We start from the raw sequence: 24,188 nt of genomic DNA on the forward strand, positions 1-24,188 counted from the left end.
TACAACTTCCTATTAATGTGATATACAAGTGGTATCTTCCATATATGCCTTATCCTGTTTTGGAATACCCATAGGAAATCCCATTCTATATTTAAAGTGACCACAGCAGATTGCACCGTTAAATGGTGAATCGACTACTAGCCATTTCATAGCACCAAGACAAGCGTGCCATTAGATGAAAGTGCATACTGAATTATGTATCAGGACCCATGCATAATAGATTGATGTACTACTGTAAAATGAACAGACATGGAAGGTTATGGCAAGCAGTAAACACATTACATGTGCAGGGTTAATTAATGAAAACAAAACCAGCTACATTTAGCAAGTTATAATAATCTATGCATTATTACTATTTCCAAAAATAGTTTCATTTGCCTCAAAAGTACTGCAATCCAAGGATTTCCTGCTATGAAACAAATCAGTACGGCAAGCAGACTTCCCTAGAAATAAGGGATGCACCAAATTCAGGATTTGGTCAGGATTCTGCCTTTTTCAACAGAATTCGAATTTGGCTAAATTCGTGTGCCGGGCCAAACCGAATCCTTAAAATCATGTGACTTTCAATTTGCAAATTAGGGTTTGGATTCGGTTCGATTTTCAGCAAAATCTTTCACAAAGGATTCTGGGGTGTGGCCGAATACAAAATAGTGGATTTGGTGTATCCCTACTAGAAATAGTTTGAAGCAATAAACTATACTATTGATGTGTGGGCCGACCTCGCACTCCTCTTCCTGGGGTGTTGGCTTCCAACTTCTGGGATCTTTTTATATAGACGATGTGCCTGCTGCCTCACCCCTTTTGTGACAGATTGGCGCTGGTCTATAAAAGGAACCTGGAAGTCGGGCTCAGGCAGGTGGCAGGTGGGTGCAGGAAATCCTGATCCGCACATCACTATACTTTTTTTCTTACTTTCCTTTAAAGTAGGGATGCACCGAATCCACTATTTTGGATTCGGCCAAATCCCCGAATCCTTCGCGAAAGATTTGGCCGAATACCGAAACCTAATTTACATAAGCAAATTAAGGGAGGGAAGGGGAAAACATTTTTACTTCCTTGTGTTGTGACAAAAAGTCACGTGATTTCCCTCCCTGCCCCTAATTTGAATATGCAAATTAGGATTCTGATTCAGTTCATCCTGACAGATAACATTCATTGGAAGGGGAAAACATTTTTACTTCCTTGTTTTGGGACAAAGTCACGTGATTTCCATTTGCATATGCAAATTAGGATTCGGATTCAGTTCATCCAGGCAGAAAAATCTGCCAGAATGGGGGACCTGCTGTCCATGCCTATGCACTGGCTACAGAATTTGGTGAGGAGGGAGGGGGATTGCTAAGAATGCAGCAACATCTAGAAAGTGCGGAATAGAAAGTGAAAATAACCAACTGCCCAACCTCTATGCCTGAGCAGGCAACATATAAATGACAACTCAGATGTTTAAATACATTTTTATCAGGTATGGATATTTTAAGAAAAAAAGAATTTGGGTTTCAGGTTTAATATGCAAAGGACTTTTTATATAGATTTTTGAAGTGTGGGTGGCCGGTGCCCTTTAAGCAGAGACAAAAATATGACAGAATAAAAATCACCAGTTAGTCCATCTAATCATCCATTTACAGTAAATGCTTTTTTCTGGTTTTCAGTCCTTAAAATTGCTATACGTTTATCCCATGAGTGTTCAAACACCTATAGTGAATTAGAACCCACCACATGTAAAGGAAGGCAGAGTGAGATTTCCTCCTCACAGATGTATGATGATTATTAGGGCACCTCTTCTCTTTTGGGCACCGTTGCATTATATTATGCTGTGAATCTGGTGTTTGGTGCACTATATGCCCACTTCAATCCACCACACGAGGAGACAACAAATGTAGACTGATTCCCACATCGTTTTTACAGTTTTTAAGCAGGCTGGTGCATTGCATATAGATCCTAAAATGTTGGATGGATAGAACACGAAAATGCAAAAGGAATTTTCTTCACTAGGCTTTCTGGAGAGCAGTACAAGTTCTGCTTCTGCTCATGGAAAGTTCCATATAAATGTCACTGTGTGTGCAAGAAGCTACTTTAAGGACTATTCTATTAAAATGACACACAAAAACATTTGACACTCAGCAGACAATCTTTGTTGGCCACAGTTGCAACAGTACTATCCAGAGCAGCAGCTTAACATATTAGTAAGACTTTGTACAAGGGAAGTTGCTATGTTAACTCTTAACACATGTGGTTATAACTAGTTCTCTTGGACAATCCAGTCATGTTATATCAATATGGCATGGAGTTATATATCCCTTGTATTTAAAGTACACAAAGGTCCAAATATTACTAATAAATAGTGGGAGTCTATGGAATCGAAGAGAAGCCACTGTGGCACTTGCCAGAATTGGCAATCCATACCTGCTAGATTTCCTCCAAAGTTTGACTATAAACTCAAACTCATAGATCACTGCATACAGTGCCTTTATGAGTTGACTGGATCATGTTCTAGTTGTGGATCACTAGTTATATCTGGTGAAGCTGTATCAGCCTTTGCTTAAAATCTCCTCCATTTTATTAAAAAGATAATATATGGAGTTCACGGACTGGTTCTACCATTTTTCCTTTGCCAAAACAAACCACCCAAACTTAACCATTAGCCCAACATAAACTTATACCATTAGTTATTACTGCAACTACAGTAATGGTTAATACTCCAGACGGTACACGTCATTATTTGCAATCGCTTTACAAATGAGTTAAGTGGAAAGGCAAGGCATTAATCACAAGGAAAGTACAAGAGCTGCTGTAAATGAGCAATGGCCCAACCTTTGCCAGTTGAGTCATAGGCAGCAGAATGTGCTGCAATACAGTTAAAACCCCACTGTTGTCAGATTTGTACAAAACCAAAATTGAAAAAAATGAAAATAACCACTGGAAATCAGTACAGACAACAATTGTTGGTGTTTCCTTTTCTTCAAACAGTTATTTATATATTTGAAAAATTTAGCACACATGGTGTACATTTGCTAATCTAATATAAACCTCCTCAGCAAAACGAAAGTGCTGACAAGAATCATTAACCGCACGGCCCCCATACCATGTAGTATTTCATTTACACATGCCCTGGGAATCTTAAAATCCCTCTCAAATATGCAGATTAGAATTGCACCAGCAGCACAACTTCAGAAGTCTTTTCCTGCTGTTTTATGCTGGGCTCCAGGTCCCCTAACAAGCAATTAGCAGCCATATAAAAGCCTGGTTTCACATAAGGTTTTATTCTGCATGTTCCATGTGGATGGCCCCTTGTTAAGGCAGCTCTGTGGTGCCACTTGTTGCTGGTGAAGGTAGATTCTGCACAGCAGAAATTTCACTAAAACATCTACATTAAATGTACATTCATTTGTTCATCTTAATTCTTCACACTGACATAACATGTCCATGAATGCAGAACAAGAACAAAATCACTTGGATATCAAGGCATTCCAATGCATGCTACACCCTGATCAGAGGCTGCCTAGAAGTCAGTCTGCTAGGCATTCTTGCATTTCATCCACTGTGAATATTAAGGTAGCATTTACTGTAAATATAGAGCAAGTGAGGGGGGGCAATTTAGTTGCGACCCCTAACCGGGACACAAAGGATACCTGCAACTGGTTTGGGGATAGGAAAGGGTTTTTACAGAGATGATAAAGAAAGACCACAGAGAAGCAAAAAAGCAAGATTAAAGCAACTGCCTAAAAAAGAAAGCAATTTGTTTATTTTTTTTGCCCCAGACAAACAAAATGGAGCAATCAAAAAGCAAACTGCATTCCCTAGTGTTCAACACTTGCAAGGGAGCTGTTCTGCAACAGAAATATTATTCACATTTTGGGTAATGCTATTTGACATACTGTAAGCCAAAACAAGGTGGAAACCAAACAAAAGTAACAGGTTTACTGGAAATCACATGGCTCCTTAATACTTAAATTTGCATTTGTCCCCAACTATTAGGGGACTATAAGGGCTTTTAGCTGTGTACAACACTTAGGGGCCGATTCACTAAGCTCGAGTGAAGGATTCGAATGAAAAAAATTCGAATTTCGAAGTATTTTTTTGGTACTTCGACCATCGAATTGGTTAAATTCGTTCGAATAGGAACGAAATCGAACGAATCGAATGAAAAATCGTTCGACTATTCGACCATTCGATAGTCGAAGTACTTTCCCTTTAAAAAAAACTTCAACCCCCTAAAACCTACCGAAGTCAATGTTAGCCTATGGGGAAGGTCCCCATAGGTTTGCTAACCTTTTTTTGATCGAAGGATTTTCCTTTCGATCGTTGGATTAAAATCCTTCGAATCGTTCGATTCGAAGGATTTAATCGTTCGATCGAACGAAAAATCGTTCGATCGATCGAACGAACGTTTAGTGCTAAATCCTTCGACTTCGATATTCGAAGTCGAAGGATTTCAATTCGAGGGTCGAATTTCGAAGTATTTTTTACTTCGAAATTCGACCCTTAGTGAATCTGCCCCTTAATGTTACCGGGCACCAAAGCAAATTCAATTTAGGGCACGAAAACGTTGGTAAGTCGTCCTATTCTTCCAAGATATATTTAAATTGCCCTTTAATTAGGGCCTCACTGGGGGTCCTACACTCGACCCCCCACAACTACAGGGTCTGCTTCCTCTGTAGTTAAGCTCCTGCCTCAGTGCAACAAAATGAGGGGTTAGTGTACTGAAAATTATTAATCCTAAATAGCTGGAGGCAAGTTTCACATTTGCTGTTAGCATGGTAGATCCTATTTCAATAATGCAAGGAAAGGTATATGGTGTCGGCTGCAGCAAGGCCTTTTAAACTTTTGGCAGGCTTCATGGGATCTGTATTTTAAAGCAACAATTCTCAGGAGTAAGTAGACAAATCAACCAGGTTCCCAGGCCAGCACAATAACGCCCATTCAAAGATGACACACGGGCTTGGGGTTCCACCCATCCTATTTACAAAAGTTCTAGTGTCACTGGCTGCCGTTGATGGCACAGCATTCTATTTTCTCTTGCTGCAGGATGTTGCCAGCAAGAAAAATAATAACAGATGAAACCAGTTACCTTCTCTTGCAAATTTCCTCAAAGTAGGATTACTCGAGAGGTTTCAGCAAGTGAAAAACAAGAAGTGTACCGCACCCAAAAACATGACATGGCTTCCTGCAGAACTGTGCATTGTGGAAACTAGTAGTTGTCAACGTTGACAACTCAGGACATTAAAACACATCTTCATCAATAACTGACATTATACTACCACACAAAAACAACAACTCTTTTGCTTGTTTTGCAGCAGAATGGATATTTGATATCAAACATGATGTAGTATTGAGTGTAACTAAGAACTAATGGAGCACGAAACGCATGCAGCAATAGAGGTGGTGTTTTAATAAAGCTTTTTTTTGTTTTTAAGATTTTTATGGTGGCCTACATGGTTTACAAGTCCCTTACTCCATATATGTTTGAATGTGGTGCCTGCCAAGATTGGGAAGATCTAGAGAACAACATTTAGGGGCATAAGAGCATTATCTGGAGATCAACCCAGACACTGCGTCTTGATTTCAAACTACTCTATTGTTGCTAGGGAAGCAAGTCGAGCAAACAGATAATTTATATGATAAATTACAGAGAGAGAGAGTTGAAAGGTAAACAAATCAAAACTACAACAATAAAAATAAGGTGGGAAAAAATCATTAGTTAATTACTACGGTCTTCAACACGGAAAACATGTTTTCAGGAGCCATTAAGCTTACTTTCCATTCAAAACAAAATGATACTCCAGAGTTAGACCTAGTCATAAAGTCTAAGATGGAGGTGGGTGGGTATTATCAGAGTCACCCAGCTGTTGTACAGTCACTACCAAATAAATCTGGCGGGTGATCACTGTTCCACCTAGCTATTAATCGCAGCCTTTTCTAAATAACTTTGAATACAACACTCAAGTTATTGTAACGTTCAGGTCTCCTGACAAGCATAATACGTTCTTCACTCAATGACATTTTTGCTCCTTAACAATGATTTATTGAATGCATGGCACCGGTTGCTAGGATTTCCATTCCGCTGCACTCCGTTTTATTGTTAATCCCATGAGACAATCTGTGCAATTGCAAAAGGCTGGTGTGAGTAATGAGTTTTCCCAGTAAAGCCCCTAATTAATCGGCATGGAGACTGGCTGTAATCTTTAATCATACAGTACCTAACATTTACTACATCCACACCAATATGAGACATCTATTAGAATCACCATGGCAACAGCCTTCCTGTGCAATGGCCAGCCAACAGCGTGTAAAACCTGGTCACGCTCGGTAGCATTTAGCACATAAAACCTTCAAAAATTATTTCACTGTAACTTTACATTATGAATAAAAAGCAAAAACTGTAAATCTGACCCCAAAAATGGGAGGTATGGGTGGGACACAGATTTAACAAGTTCTGCCAGTCATCTATAGGAAAGCTTTCTTTAAATATTATAGAATTATTATAGCATTATTATATCTTTAAATATTATATCTATATACATACATATATTTGTGTGTGTGCGCGCGTGTGTATAAAGCCAAGGCTTTCAAGGTAGATCAGTGGAGGCTACTGAAATGAATCATTACACAGTTGGGTGCCCTTGGGCTAACATAAAATGACAGATGGGCTTGAGGGGGTTGCCTTGGTTTACCCACCAATCAGAGCAAAATATACAGAAAATAAAACGCATATCTAATGCTACAGCATTATAACTATTCTTTTCAATACATAACACTAGAAACCCTTCCTAATAGATATATATATATATATATATATAGATATATATATATATATATATATATATAGATATATATATATATATATATATATATATATATATATACACACACACACACACAGTATATAGTCATGATATTCAGACACATATATACACACACAAGACACGCGTATCTACACTACTCGCATGCTAAAACTACTGAACATACACACATGCTCACAGATGGATCCATACCTGCTGAGAACAGGGTGAGTTGCAATCCGATTCCTCACTCCCACAAGGCGAGTCCCAGCAAGCCATGAACACAATCTCTCCGAGCATCTAGTCACCTTTCACCATTTCTCTCATGACAGATGTTTTTCTCTTTTAAAGGCTGCAAAATATTCCACTACCCCCCCTTTATCCCCTTCTCCAGCCGCTCTGGCTACACTGAGGGTTACAGATGTGGCTCTTCATTGATGCAGTGGGTATGCCGTGACTCCTCCTCTCTCCAATGACACAGATCTCATTGGACAGAAGGTGCCAGCACCAGCCCACTGGTGAAGCCCACTAGCATGAAGTGACAAGCAGAACTGTCACAGGCACGGCTGAAGGGACGCATGGTAATGAATGAAGAAATGACAAAGCATAGTTTTCAGTGTATACAGCAGCTGTCTGTTAATGAGTAACCCCCTAAGCACATATCATTTTCCTATGCACTCAGCTGCACTGTATCTTCTATACAGCAAGGAATGCTTCCTTTAATGTGCCGCTAATTTACAGTTTTTCGGTTTGTTCTGCCATATATATATATAATTATAATACACAAAAGCCATGAATATCTTGTAAATTATATCCTTATAAACGGTGAGTAGTGATGTCATCAGTTATAAACGGTGAGTAGTGATGTAATTTCTGTCACATGACTCACTAAAATTTGTGTATTATAATAAATAAAGTACCCCCAGTTGTAAAATATGAGGATATTATAAGTTACCTTGGAGTTCCATGACCTGTATAAAAACACTCGGCCTTCGGCCTCGTGTTTTTATATGGTCATGAAACTCCTCGGTAACTTATAATATCCTTATATTTTACAAGAGGGGGCACTTTATTCAATATATATATATATATATATATAGTGCCACTTTGTATATATAGTGCCACCTCTATTTTACAAGAGGGGGCACTTTATTCAATATATATATATATAGTGCCACTTTGCATTTATCAATAATTAACTGCTGTTATCTCATAATTTCTGTTTATTTGGGATAGATGCTTGTTAAAATAGAAATAGTGATTATTTTGCAGTCCCCAAGCTTAAAGGGGTGGTTCACCTTTCAGTTAACTTTTAGTATGTTATAGAATGACCAATTCTAAGCAACTTTTCAATTGGTCGTCATTATTTTTTTATTTGGTATTAATTGCCTTTTCTTCTGACTCTTTCCAGCTTCCAAATGGGGGTCACTGACCCCATCTTAAAAAAAAATGCTCTGTAAGGCTACACATGTATTGTTACTTTTTATTAATCATCTTTCTATTCTGGCCCTCTCCTATTCATATTCCAGTGTAGGGTATTTTGGACCCTAGCATTGAGACTGCTAAAATTACGTACTGGAGAATATCACTCTCTACATCAGTGATCCCCAACCAGTAGCTCGCGAGCAACATGTTGCTCTCCAATGCCTTGGATGTTGCTCCCAGTGGCCTCAAAGCAGGTGCCTAATTTGGAATTCTTGACTTGGTTGTATAACGGGCGTACTGCTATATAGAGCCTCCTGTAGGCTGCCAGTCCAAATAGGTCCCACCAAATAGCCAATCACAGCCCATATTTGGCACCCCAGGAACATTTTGCATGCCTGTGTTGCTCCCCAACTCTTTATTTTTCAATGTGGCTCACGGGGTAAAAAAGATTGGGGACCCCTGCTCTACATCATACTAAAAGTGAACTCAAAGGTGAACAACCCCTTTAAAGAGTCATGTGCCAACTTTCAGGGTCTTCCTTTTATCCTTTATTTCTTCCTTTGTGGCTGTGAAGTAAACAATAAAAAAATCCCAAAAACCTTTATTCTCCAAAGGGTTGGAACAATTTGAACAATGGCAGGAAACAACGTGAATATAAATTATGCATGCTAATAGAGGACCACTGAAACCCATATAATACATAAATAAACACATATAATATAGCTAAAATCCATACACCTCTACAATATAAATCTCACATTCCAGTCATAAAGCATGACAGGACTGATATTTTACGACTACCAAGAAATGCTTATACATCTTTATTTTTGATGACAGACACCATTTAGGAATGCAGTGCTCCTGAAGAACAAAAAGTCAGAGACAAGAATTTACATCACAGAATGAATGCCATCTGAAATACAATTTTACTCTAAACAGAGTAAAAAAGAGGGACATGCCATGGGCACATATATTTGCTTGGTGCCAGGGATGTGCTGATTTAGCGTTATAGGACCTTTGTCTACAAACAATTTGAAAATTCTGGTACAGATATACCTTTTTAATTCTCTTTTGCATCTGTTTCCAGATGGCCCTTTCTCTAATAATCAAAGATCTTGCTGCTAGGCTGTAAAGGCTCACAATCATGTAAGGGGGTTTTGACACAATTGGAGAAAGCAAGACAGTAATAAGGGAGGTTGAGGCCATTCAGGAAAAAAAAAAAAGTGACACATACACAAGGCTGAAGCTGCTGACAGTAATGCCTTCATAGATGCCATTTAACACATTTAACTTTAAATTTGCAAAGTCGTTTAAGAAAGAAATAACTTCCCAATTCTCCGCTTGCGCTCCTCCCCCAGAAACGGCGACAGGGCAATGATCCATCGTGCGGCGCTCAATTTCTCCTCTATGCCTTCTATAGGAGATAGCCAGGGAGGAGAAATTGAGTGCCTCACGGTGGATCGTCGCCCTGTCGCAAGCGGAGAATAGGTAAGTTATTTCTTAATAAAGACTTTGCGAATAGTTAAGTGTGTCTTGGTGGTTTTTCTTTCGTTAAGTACAAAAGATTAGAAAAAAAAAAAAAAAGTTTATGTTACTGGTCCTTTAAACTCTCAAGCAGCTTTCTAACAGAGCAGGTTATATACAGAGCTTATTGTTGAGCAACTGCCAAAGTGTAAATGACTATTGTAGCCCATTAAACAGATCTGCAATACATTGTACAGGTATGGGATCTGTTATCCGGAAACCCCTTATCCAGAAACCTACAAATTACTGAATAACTGTCTCCAATTTCGACTCCAAATAATCCAAATGTTTAAAAATGTTTTCCTTTTTCTCTGTTATAATAAAACAGTACCGTGTACTTGATCCCAACTAAGATATAATTAATCCTTATTGGAAGCAAAACCAGCCTATTGGGTTTATTTTATGTTTACGTGATTTTCTAGTAGACTTATGGTATGATCCATTATCCAGAAAGCCCAGTGCCCCGAGCATTCTTGATTACAGGTCCCATTTCTGTACCAGAAAATGCTGGAGGTGCAAGCCCTTCCAATAATATCAGCAGTTACAACTGTGCAACTATAGGCACAGCTTAACTCTGGCACAGTGTAAAGTTGGCTCCTCACTATCTACTAGAACTAGCTACTTTAGAGAGGGCCAAATCAGCTCATTTATAATCAGCCTAAGAGGCCAATGTAGGTTACTGGGATGGATAGATAGCAAAACATAACATTTTACTTCTTTTCTGTATGTATTGTACCGCGCCACAGATTGTAGCACATTTACTGCTGGTAATATTATTTGTCCTTCAAAACCTATATAAACGAGGGCAGGTGGTGTTATTGCACATCACATCTTTAGGAATGTATTACATGGTTATATGTTTTTTTTTTTTAAAAGCATCATTAAAAAATTGGATTTTGCCAGATATGTTTTATGGTTACAAACTGCTTCATCTCTCATCAGAAACTCATAGGGGCAAATTCACTAAAGGGCGAATTGTCGCCACCCTCCGATTTGCAACCCTCCGATCCACTTAACCAGGCGCAAATTCGTTACCACTATGCCAATTCACTAAAATGCAAAGTTGTGATCTGGGCACCGAATGCTGACGACTTTTCGCTATCAGTGCGAGCATTTCATATCGAAGATTCACTAGGGTTCTTTTGTTCCTAGCTAAAATTCGCTAGTAATCTTATGCTTAGGTCAATATGAATAGGGGAGGCGCATAAAAGTCGTATACACTTCCTTTTTTAAAAATGTTGGTCAAATGGTTGAAGTGGCCACTTTTTATTCCAAATGTCCAAGTGAGGTTAATAAAGACATAAAAGCTCCTCTAATGCCATAGGCATGAGCCTGTCCTAAAATATATGTGGCAGGCCCCTTAAATGTGTTAAAAAAATGATCACACAAAAATCGACTGGCGATAGAGATGCGAACAAACGCTAGCGACAGTCACTTTCTGCGGATTGGATTTCTGTCAATATTCGCTAGCGACAACCACTTCGCACTTTAGAGAATCTACGCCATAGACAGGACAAGCTATACACTGCTCATTGGGTCTGGGGAGCGCATGCAGGATGCTGGCATTTACATTTGGATTTTTAATTTATAAAGTTATGTAAAGAAAATAAGCTAGCTATCTATTATTCAAAGGTTGTCTCTTTAGCTTACCACCAAAATTCTGCTTTAGTTTTATCAACCGGATATGACTCAGCCTCGGCCCATGTCACAAATGGACAGGGCTTGCTCTGATGATGTCATTGGATAGAAGGAGATGGTGTGATTGCATCACAAACAAGGTGGCGGTATGCTTTAAATTTGGCCCTGCCAAACCCAATGCCTGGAGCTCAGTTTTCTGGCCTAAACCTGATCTGCAACATGAATATTTAGCAAAGCTCACTGTGGAGGTTGGTGACTATGAAGGGCTTTTAAAGGGATTGTTCACCTTTAAATTAACTTTTAGTATGATATAGAGAGTGATATTCTTAGACAATTTGCAATCGCTTTCAGTTTTTATTATTCATTTTTGAGTTATTTAGCTTTTCATTCATCAGCTTTCCAGTTTCCAACATGTTGATGGTGCAAATTCTAGTGCATTATCCTATGCAAACATGGAGCTCCCTCTGCACTCCATTATCTTTACTCCTCACACCTGCAAGGCTGTTGGCAGATTATCAGTCTTTTGTCACCTAAACTGCTTAATGCAGTAGGCCTTCTCCCCCAGGTGTGGTAGGCGTGTGGCCACATGTTTTACATGAAAGGTGCTTTATATGCGCAGCATGAAAGGCCCAGAATGTAGAAAAACTTTAATCTAAATACCAGCTACACTAATAACTAGTTGTTATTTGCCTTTTTAAACCACTCTGCAGCAAATTCCCAGTGATGTAAATAAAGTGAATTTTAAGTCGCAGATCTGGCAAGCCAACCTGGATTTATGTATGCAGGAGCAGCTGTCCACTACTTCAATTAAGGAGAAACCTGCTGAACGGTTACATTTTGGAGACATTTTTAAATTGTCGACAAAAGTGCCAATCCATATATTTCTGCCCAAAAGAAACTTGAAAATAATCAGTGTAATGGTACAAACGCATGTCTGGTTCCTATCCAGAGACATTGTGTACACAAAGCACACAGTAACAAGGACAATATTAGCATGCACTTAGCTGCCACAGTAGAGTTCAATCATGTATAAATTGATCCTTCCAAGCTAACAGTCTGAACTATAAGAGAAAAAAAACAAAGTTATACCAACTCACAGCATCAAAACACTCGAATTGCTATTGACCTCATGACGATCAAAATACTGCTGTATTTATGAGGGCAATATTATGTGCCGTAAAATTCTTTAAAAAAAAAACTTTCTGAATGAAAAAGTTTTTCACTTTCCCGAATCCACTATTATAAGAAAAATAGAATTTAGGGAGAACAGCACACACTGCATATTAAGAAATTTTTGAATTCCTTGTGTGTGTGATGAAACGTCACGTGATTTTTTATAATCTGATCCGGTTTGGTCAGCCATTTGGATTTGCCCGAATCTGAATCCTGCTGAAAAAGGCTAAATATCGGCTGAATCTCAAATCGAATCCTGGATTTGTGTATCCCTACTTTAAATAAGCCAGAGCTAACCAAATGATGAAAATCCTACAAAGAACTGTGTACATATTCAGCATTAACAAGTGGCGACCTGACCACACGTTAAAATACATACATATTTTTATGAGTTTAGAAAACAGAAAGGCAATTAATTTTTCATTGGCTCATATATCATACTCCATGTTATAGTTACAATTTCCACACTGTTCCTAAATATGGACATAAAGTTTGCATTCTTGAAGGCCATGTTCTTAGAAGGCAAGGGTGTATATTCTCCTCTGCAGAGACTCTTATGTGTATGGGAAAGTTTACATTTCTTTCACATGGTTGTGCTGCACATTCTGTCACTGCTGTACAAAATGCCACGATTTACAAAGAAGCCATTGTAATACTTGTTACAGTAACCAGCCATGTGTAAAGGAAACACAATTTAAGGAGATATATAAAATGTTTTGTTCCCAGGGTTTTAATGGATTTAGTTTCCCTTAATACCCAGTTAGGTGCAGGCTACTATGTACAAAGAGTTCTACTCTTCATATTCAGTGCAGTAAAGTTGCTGTAGTGCATACTGGGTGAATAAAAATGTAACAGGTATGGTGGGACCTGATATCGAGAATGCTTGGGACCTGGGGGCAAATTTAATAAAGGGTGAAGTGACTAAATTCGCTAGCGAAGGAGATAGACTCTTGCGCTACTTCACTCTCTAACACCAGGCGAATTTACGCTCTGGCGAATGGACGTAACTTACGCAAATTCACTAAGATGCGGATTTTAATGAACGTTACCTCTTGCGCCAGACTTGCCTTCGCCACCTCAGACCAGGCGAAGTGCAATATAGTAGATAGGAGTTCCTATATACACTGGGCACATGTGTAGGGCATTTTTTTTTTTTTGCAATAAGGTTCCCTGGGCTTGTGTATTGCAATGTATTTGCTGCAAAATATACGTCCATTGAAATTTAACTTCCCGCCGTATGCAAATTAGCCAATGCTATCGCAACTTCGCTTTGCTTGCCGAATTAACGTTATCGAAACTTCGCCATCGTTCGGCTCCCTGGACGCAACTTTGCATTTTAGTGAATTAGCGTTGTCCTGGCGAATTTTCGGAGGTTAGTGAATTTGCCCCCTGGTGTTTTCAGGATAACCGATCTTTCAGTAATTTGGATCTTTATACCTTAAGTCTACTAGAAAACTAAGTAAACATTAAATAAACCAAATAAGATGGCTTTGCTTCCAGTAAGGATTAATTATATCTTAGTTTGGATCAAGTACAGGTATGGGATCCATTATCCGGAAACCCGTTTTAAGAAAATTGAGAAAAGACCATCTCCCATAGGCTCCATTTAAAATAATCCAAATTTTATAAAATCATTTCCTTTTTCTCTGTAATAATAAAACAGTACCTTGTACTTGATCCCAACTAAGATATAATTAATCATTATTGGAATCAAAACCAGCCTATTGGGTTTATTTTATGTTTACATGATTTTCTAGTATACTTAAGGTATGAAGATCCAAATTACAGAAAGATCCATTATCCGGAAAACCCCAGGTCCCGAGCATTCTGGATAATAGGTCCAATACCTGTACAAGGGACTGTTTTACTATTACAGAGAAATTTTGATTATTTAATTATAATGGAGTCTATGGGAGACACCCTGGATAATGGACCCCATACCTGTATAAGCTTATTAATCTTATGAAAATAAATATCTAATTATGATCTGTTAAAAACTCTGTACGATTTCTGAAATAGTCAAGTTACTCTTCACTATGAGTAACTATGAGTTGCTGGGAGGGGATACTGAAGAGTAACTTGATTATTTTGAAAACAGTATGGAATTCTTAATTGGTTACAGTTAGAAATATTGTCAGTTCCATGAGAACGTTCCTTTTAAATGTGCATTTTCACTATAGTTCCCTTTAACTGCACTGTTTTCCTTTGCTCTGTACAAGCACTTAATTATGAGAGGGAGCTGTCATATTGTGCCCCTCAGCCAAGTTAATTTTTCATTTGATATTAAAAACCCATTGATTACATATGACTGATATAGCCTTTGCATTGATGTGAAATGCTTCGATATTTCCAATGTTCAGATGAATATACAAAGGATAAATTAACCCAAACTCTCAGGAATTTATTATTACTTTTATAAAACTATTTTACTTAAGAAAAATCCCCTCCAAGAAAATGATAAATTCCCACTATTCCAAGAAGCGTGTTGCCTCCTGAGTAATTTTACAGTTTTGTTTGTGAAAAGAATAAAAGGTCTTCTCAAGGGGTCATTTATTTTCTGCAGGAGCTCTTCAAACAGACTGCTCCTTAAAGTAACATAGTTAAAGTCATACATTGATCCATGCTCATTTCAAAAAGATAGTGGCCCTTTAACAAGCAATTCTGGAATATGCTATCCAGTCACAAAATGTACAAAGGCAGCATTGCTTGTGTTTTGCATTAACACAGGAACAAATTAATCAGCCATGAAGGCCCCTATTGCAAAATTTCAATAAATTGCTCCCGTTGTCAAACTTTCTTTTTAAACTGTGCAAAGTAGGCTCAGCATGGTACTCCATAAATGTTTACGAAAAAGCATGGGGTGTGCACACTCAAAAAATCCCACTTTGTTTCTCTTTTGATGGGCAGAAGGATAGTCACTGATGAACAGATGCTTCTACAAAAAGTACAAGCTGATCATATATAATAAACATGTTGAAACAGCCACAGGCCTATCTAAAATGTTCCATTTCTGAATACTATTGCGGTCTCCAAAATACATTCAACTTGGGTCAGAGAGGCAACCAGGTCTTGTCGAGGGTGGGCAGTGAAGATTTTCTGCTTGTAAATTTGCAAAGACCCCTAAGGTTAGCTTCTCAACAGCTGCTCAGAACCCACTGAGCATGTGAGTGTCGCAGACACTTTCCAAGATGGTGACTCCCTGTGACAAGTTTGAAATCCTGAATCATTGCTGCTATTGAGAAGCTGAAACTTCAGGCTAGTGCAATAAGTTCAGTATGGAAAATATGGCATTTTTAATCATATTTATTTTTAGGGTTTAGTTCTCCTAAAACTACTATCACACAATGACTCTGCTTGTTGACAAAACCAGGTATTACATTGTATACATGTATAGAATTAGAAAGCATTCAATCAGAGTATATGTATAAGGAAATGTGGCCTAATATCAGCCATCTAGGCCAGAATTGTAAGAATGTTACGAGAATGAACTTAGTTATGCAATACAGGGAGGTGCAGACAATGTTTTGTTATTACAGATGTGGAAAATAATTACTGGCTACAAAAATTGCACAACAGAAGGGCAAGTCAGGGCAAATTCTAGTGGAAAATTATATATATATTTATTTATGGATATATATATATATTTATTTATGGATATATATATATATAGTTGTATGTATACATAAATGCCTACACACATATATACACTTTTTTCTCCAAGTACATAAATATATGCCTACGTATGCAACCATTGGAATGCGTTGATGACAGCACTACACATGGTACTGTACAGTGCCTACAAGTTCTGTCTTGCACAGGCTGGATTGTCTGCCAGTTCAATTCTCAGATGACACCATGGGCACTGTTGACACTCTACTTTTAAGCATTATGTCTAGACATTAAACACCTCTGAAGAATACAACAATAAACAATTACACATCTTTTGAATCATTTCTGACATGCAAACGTTATAAAACTGTTGGAAATTATTTTGGGGGCAAATATCAATTACACTAGGAGGAATACATTTTTGGGTAGAGGTTTTGTATGTTTATTTTGATCTAGTACCTGTGCTGTGAGCAGAATTGTGATTGTTGGGTAAAAAAAAAATATGACCCAAGACTGCTTGCTGAACTTCAGAGAGTTTGCCCCACCACACTTCTTTTCTTTGTGTATACAGTCGTTAGGTTACATTACCATAATTTCTATTTCGGACAGACTAATAAACAAAAAATAAAAAAAACAGAATATAAAATGTGGTTAATTCTAGAGTTAAAATTTAAGGCTAGGGACAGACGATGCAGATCTAGGCAGAGAATCCACTGCACTCAGATGTGCCTGCACTGAATACATTGCCAGACAGATGTGGCGTATTTTGGCTCCGAAATGCAAGACTTGAATTTTGCACCAAAACCTGTCTTGTCTGCCTCTAACCGAGCCGAGGCAATGTTTCCTGGTGGCAGCAGAGCAGCAGCAGAGGAGCATATTCTAGTCCTCCACAGGCTGAGATCAGCCTCAAGACCCTACCCTAAAACACAGTCAGTTGCTGAATTGTAGGCTGTCAAGGATCAAATGAATGTGTCTCTCTGCTAATGAATTAGGTTAGTCAGACAATGGTTTTGTCTACTAACATGCCCAATTTATTCTCGAAAACAAATATTTACAAATTCTATACCTAGGAGGGCTGATAATGGCCATTGTACAATATTAACTGGTAAGCATTATCCAACTAGCTGACCCACCACCTCAGCCTGTTGAGATTTGTCTTGCTGATCACTCAAGGTCAGAAGTAAGTGACTGAAAAGACAAATGGAAGGGCCAATGGAAGGTTTGTCTGAAAAATGATCAATAAAGCATTTTCTGGTTAAAAAACACTATCTGCACCATCACACCAGCAGAGATAGTTCCCTGTTGTCTGCAGATCGGTGCGCCTGCAGACAACACTTGCTGCTGGAGAGGCAGAGGCTGCCCTCCTCCTCTTCTTCTTCCTCGCCGGAGGAGGAAAGGCTGGAGTCAAAGTCCGACTGCTGAGAATAGGGGAAGCGCTGCAGAGGGGACCTCTGCCTCCTTCACATACTGTCACTAGAATAGCCAGGGAGGAGAAGTTGAACACCACTGCATGGATGGTCGCACTTTCGCCGTTTTAGAAGAGGACAGGAAGTGGAGTTTTGGTAAGTTCTCTCTTAATAAAGGCTTTGCAATCAAAAAGTTTTATTTGCCTTGATGTTTATTTTTCGTTCTATACTAACGAATTTTGAAAAATAAATTTTTAATGTTACTGGTCCTTTAATACAATAGGTTTTACATTTTCATAAATTTTATGTTTAATCAAATTAATGGATGTTCCCTCTAATTCCTGCTCGGCAATGTGTGCAAAAAAACTTTTTTTGTGTGCACATTTAAAAAACTGTGTTTTCAGGCCAGAATTAATACATAATTTTGCATTTTCATACAAAATTCTTTGTGCGCACCACAATTTGTTATGTGCGCTGGCCTCAAAATTTTTGTGCGCACCTTAGAGGGAACATTAGTATGGAGGCCTTTCAGGGATTAACTTGCTTCACTGCTGTACAACACAAATTCTACAGCACTGGCTGAAAGGGATCTGACTGCTGGCACAGTAAAATTTTGAGTTTTGAGGTTACTCTATACCACTGGTAACAAGAGTAGCAAGATCAAAAGACATGGCATGGGGGGGATAATGGTTATCAGATTCTCATTTAAACTATAAAATTGGCTTGTCTGATCATCTAGTTTAAGGCCAGCTAAAGCAGAGAAGACTGCCGATTGCATAATATCCAGAACTTGGAGAAGGAAGGATGTACATAGTGTTGCCTCTTGTCATAGCTCCTATAATTCAAACTCTTTTCTGGGACAGTCAGGAAACTTTTGATAAACTGTACATCACATCAAAGTGCTGGGACTCCTCCTGGACTCCCCTAGTTTGATCTGTAATAAATTTGCCCCTAAATATCCTAATGAACTTATTTTAATTAGTGTTCTAGCATTGGTCTACTGTGCGGTACCTTTAACGAAGGTCAAGATATTTGTAAGTGTAATTGCTATTGGGAGTAGTATTTGTCTGCCTCTTGGTTTCCTCCACATGGCAGGCTATGACTATTGAAACAAAGTAGCAGCAGCCAGCCGATTAACAGACCTGTGATGAATCATGCAAGGCACTGTAGGAAGTGGGGACTTGAATGGAGGAGATATGAGTTCTGCTACATTTGTTTAAAAAGTCAGAGCCAGCAGTGCAGAAAGGGAGAGAAAAATACTGCTTTCAATAGCAAATAACAAAAAACAATTTGAAATGTGTAATGAATGTATTATTGAACGTTATTTAGAATAACTGCTTTCTTGTGGGGGTTTTTTTCGGTTTAAACCCTCCTTCAATTTTAATTCCTCTTTCTCACCAGATGGAAGCAGCTGGATGACTATAATTTAATGTTTCTACGGCTCCACAGGTTACACAATCATTTAAAGGAACAGTAACATTAAAAAAGTGATTTAAGTGATTTAAAGTAATATAAATATATTGCAGAGTTGCCCTGCACTGGTAAAACTGCTGTGTTTGCTTCAGAAACACTATTTTTTATATAAATAAGCTGCTGTGAAGCAATGGGGGCAGCCATTCGAAGGAGAAAAGGCTCAGGTTACACAGCACAGAACATAATGGTGTTATCTGTTAGCCTCTATTTAACCTGTGCCATATAGCCTTTTTTCAATGTCCGCCATTGCTACACAGCAGCTTGTTTATATGAACTATAGTAGTGTTTCTGAAGCAAACAGATCAGTTTTACCAGTGCAGGGCAACAGTACATAATATTTTCATTACTTTTAAACACTTTCATTTTTCAGTGTTGCTGTACCTTTAACTATGATTCGTGAGCAGGGGGTCTATCATACAATCCATCTGCTATAAGGGAAAAGCCAGAGCTGCTAGAGAGTGATAAGGCAAAGGGAAATTATTTTCTTTGATCTTTGTACAACACATCTCAGTCAAGATATGAGAAATTGTGACTGATAAATAAGCAAACATTACAGCAAGATTATGGTTCCTTTGAGTCACGCAGTACTTACATATCAGTGTAGATGAGAAGGATGGCAGCTTCTTAGATTAGAGATATACTTTGCCTAGAAAACAAAAAGCAACAATTAACACATGTTGCTAGCCTTGGTGCACTTTGTAGTGATGTCCCCCACAAACATCTTTCAATATTTTAGGCCAGAGACAGTGAAACTAAAGGACCCCTGCTATTGCTAAAATATAAACATATTATAACCAATATAATTAGCTGCTGGCAACAACTGGCCAACGAGGTCTTCCTGTAATATGGAGGGTAAATGGTGAGCATATAAATCTCCAGTGTTTATAGAATGTTACTGCATAATGTAAACACATCAGTGATAAACTGTATAAATCTGTATGAATTCAGGACCAAGGCTTTGTGGCTGGGATTTCAGAATCAAGACCCAAAGTTCATGCCCATTACAAGAATCTGCTGTGTCCTGTAATTATTTGGGAATACGCTCATGAATATCAGCTGAGCAACATTCTCCTTTTCACTTCCTCTATTTGTTCCTGTTAATATTTAACTACTAAATGTATGGAGTAGTCACAGAAAAGGTTTTTCTGTTTGTTTATAGAGACACAGAAAATTGCAGTGTTGGATTGCACACTCATTCAGAAAAATTAACAAAAAAAGAAAAAAAAAGAAGTTACAAAAGTATAATAATTAGCCCAAGTTACAAAAGCATAGTCATTAGCCCTACTACGTGTTTCAGCCGACAATCGGTCTTCATCAGGGGCATAAAATATCAAAAATAAAAAAGGGAGACAACCAAATAAGTGAGAGGAGCAATCCATAGGGACTAGGCTGTTGCATACTGTATACAGTATTAAAATGTATGCTCAAAATTCCACATAAGCCCAAAAGTATTACAGATGTGCTTTGCTTTCAGGATTATACCCTCAGGAGACTGGCTTTAGAGACTGTGTAGCCAGACATTTCCCTTTCAATCCAGGTGTACAGGATACATTCTGCTCCCTGTGTTTATTCAGTGCAGTTACTTGTTTCCTTATAGGGAGGAACTTGTTTGGGGAAAATGTTAAAACATCCTATGTGCTCTGTGAAGAGCCATGCACAATACAACACGACACGTAGAATAAGAACGGGTAAGCCTTTATGTTGCAGGGGACACTATTAAAAATCCTCTATTAGGTTTTTAGAGTGTAACTGAATTATGAGTTTTCTGTTTTATAATGGGTAGTTCGAAAACAATTGGTCTTAAAGGTGCTTGGTCAATAATACTATGGATTAGCGTAACCTTGCTAACGCTGCATTTTTCTCCCTCTTTTTAATTTACGGTTAGCTGCTAGCACACATAATGGCAACGCTAATGTTCTCAGAATGCTTCATTGCTATCGATCACAGTAATGCGAATCACAAAGCCTATCTGCCACTCTCGATTCCATTGCCACAGACCACACCAATATGCCAAATGTCAGCTACTATCGGGGCACACCAGGATGAAAGCCAAAGTTTTACCTATATATTAGTACGGTGAGATTTAAAAACTGAACAGTAGCCCTGATGTTCTACAAGCAATGGCTGATTTTTAGTAGTAGTTGTAGCAAACAGAAATTAATGTAGCCATACATGTTGAGATCCGGTTCAAATTTGATTGTTGGCCTGGGGGCTGATGATCAGATCCTACAGTAGGTCTACAGGGATCCTGTCAGATGAGGACCACATCAACACACCAATGTATGGTCACTTTTAGTAGCCAGGTCACTTGAAATCCTCTACCCATTCCATGGCAAACACTTGAGGCAGATAAAAGCTTGTCAGATGACTGCCACCTTCAGCAGCCAAAAGCTCAGACCAAAATGTTGCAAATACAATTCCAGATGCATAGTAAAGGAATGACCCAGTCTATCTTCAGAGGCAGAGCAGCATGAAAAACATACAGTAAGCATTCCAATTGCTGCGGAGAGCCAATTGGGCCAACTTTACAGAAAATACACGTTTTAAACACATTTTACCACATTCTTGGTCTATGAAATTAGTCAAAGAAATCATAATAATACCTGGCTTTTCCAGATAGAGATGATATGATAGTCATTGCTGTCTCTAACAATGCTCAGTCACAACCATGTCTAGGCACAATTTTGTGGCAGTAGGAAAACATGCAAAGAACTGCAAAATTATCGTCAAAAGCATTACATGAAAGCAAAAACATGAAAGAAAATCTGTGTTAAATATATGAACTTATCCACATTTCTACACGGGTTCATGAACAAAGAACATGATTTTGATTACAGTTCGGATCTTGATGTAAGTGTATATTATACTGAGTCACAGCCCGTCTGCTGATATTGAGTTCTTTTAAAAAGGCTTCATTGTCTAATAATGTAAATATTCTTCCATCAGTTAAAATACAATGATGTCACAATCCTTCAATCACCATCTATTGTATTGTACAATATATATTCCTTTACAAACTAAAGTGTTGACATGTGCTCTAGAAAGACTGCCACAAGAAAGCAAATATTTGTGCAACAAATCGCATTCCCCACCACACCCCCTAAAAAAAAATATATATAGCTTATGATACACAAAAAATACATCATGTCCTTGAGCAAGAGCAAAATGTTATCAGCTGTTACTGGTTTGCATTCCACCCTATAGCTGGACATACCAAATGATAAAAGCTGGCAAGGCTAGGAATACATAAGTGCGTTGATGTGGTGCATTCCCAACTGATCCCTGTAGGCCCACAGTATGATCCAATTGTTGGCTCTGGCCTGATTTGTTCCCATGCTTGGGTGGCCATATACTGGCTTCCATAGGGAAAATCGCCCAAATTTAGCCCTCTGCACAGATAGCCAAATTAGGCATATGCTTGTTTTGGCAACTTCAGCTAGCTTTGTCTAAATGCAATTTAAAGGGGACCGGTCACCTAGACATAAAAAGCTGCATAATAAAAGTCCTTTTCAAATTAAACATGAAATCCAAATTCTTTTTTTTTTTTTTTTTTTTTTTTAATTAAAACATTCATAGCGGTTTTAAACTCTTAAAAATCTCAGCTGTCAATCAAACAGTCTGCCCCTACTTTTACTTTCCATTCAGCACTAACTTGATGTCACTGCACTCCCCACATTCCCCCTCTTTCTTTACCATTTAATTGTGTAGCCAGTGCATGGGGATGGACATCAGGTCCCCCATTCTGGTGCACAAAAAAGATTTTGAGATGATGCAATGCTTACCTTAATAACAGTGTCCACAAAATGGCTCCTGCCTCCTTGCTATGATTATGAGTTCCCAGACCAAAGAAACCGATTCAAATATATTATATAGTATAATTAAAGTTCATTTTGTTTGTCTAAAGTGATATAATAGGATTTGTATTATTTTTTTCGGGTGACAGGTCCCCTTTAAAGGGATCTCTACCCCAAATATTTTTGTATAATGAAATATAATTCTAAGCAATTTTCTAATTTACATAAAATTTTTCAGTGACAAATCTCCTCTTCTTTGGGACGACTAATCTCCCACCGGCTAGAATGTAAATCGACGGCGGGATAGCAATCGGTGCAGTTCATTTTCCAAAGTCGCCCAAAGTTGCCTCATGAGGAAACTTTGGGTGACTTTTGAAAACGAATCGCTCAGAGTGCCATCCCGCTTGCGCTTTAGATTCTAGCCGGCAGGAGGCAGTTCGGAGAGATTAGTCGCCCTGAAGAAGAGGAGATTTATCGCCGGGTGACTAAATCTCCCCGAATCTGAGCGTGTCTTTGCCCTTAAGGCCGACACATGGGCGCAGACCTTAATCTATGGAAAAGTGCAGGTTGAGAATCAGCCCCAAAGTTGGCATTAGTTTTCTTATGTGTGTGCCCAGGTGGCGGCAAATGCAGTGGATTTCAGTTCTGAAACTTCATAAACTGCAATTTCACGCTGATTGTTCTCTAAGTCTGGTAATAAGTTGCTTTATGCGACCTTACTAACAGCCAGATACAGCATTAAATAACAATTAAAGTAACATTGAAACCAATGATATATAGTAATTGAATGTATATGGGAAAGTTGCTTAGAATCATATTTTCTTTCATTACACAAAGATAAGAGTACACAGAGAGAAAAATAACTCACCATAAATACTTTGCATGAAGTTCTATGGCTGCAGCAACATAGGTGATTTACATATGAGACACTATCCCCAGCATCAAGAAATGTAGAGATTCCATTCTTCATTGCTGGCTTCTGGCCAGAATGAGATATAGCTTTTATTACTGTACATTAGTACATCAGCTGAAGACACCATCTCACCCAAAAGAACACAGATTCACCAAAGCAACTAAACCAGCTAAATATACTTTGAGGAACACAGCTGTGGGAAAACTGCATTCTACATTCACGCTTAAAGGACAATTAAAGGTAGTGAACATTTAAATTATCTTTTAATATGATACTAACATTGATTTTGAGACCATCTGCTATTGTTTCATAATTTTTCTTTTGTGTGCATTATTTCTGCATCAATAGCGCTTCAGTCTGTAATTTCAGCAGCTGCCTGGTTGCTAAGGTTCAATCTAACCTATCAACCAGGCAGTGCTTTAAAGGTAAGACTGAAAGATGAACAGGAAGGGGTCTG

The 24,188-nt window shown here is 38.3% G+C and overlaps 1 protein-coding gene across 5 annotated transcripts in view; it reads right to left on the minus strand.

The window, feature by feature from the left end:
* daam1.L (dishevelled associated activator of morphogenesis 1 L homeolog) overlaps positions 1-24,188 on the minus strand; it is a 117,073-nt gene that overhangs the window by 61,754 nt on the left and 31,131 nt on the right. For 4 of the 5 annotated variants that reach the window (XM_018230682.2, XM_041573107.1, XM_018230681.2 and 1 more), the window contains exon 2: positions 19,617-19,670. The gene's annotated coding sequence lies outside the window, so the exon portion shown is untranslated. Of the gene's footprint in view, positions 1-6,989; positions 7,234-19,616; positions 19,671-24,188 lie in introns of those variants that run through there. The other variant, XM_041573106.1, reaches the window with a different exon arrangement.

The sequence above is a fragment of the Xenopus laevis genome, chromosome 8L, assembly GCF_017654675.1.
Source record: "Xenopus laevis strain J_2021 chromosome 8L, Xenopus_laevis_v10.1, whole genome shotgun sequence".
Classification (NCBI taxonomy): Eukaryota; Metazoa; Chordata; class Amphibia; order Anura; family Pipidae; genus Xenopus; species Xenopus laevis.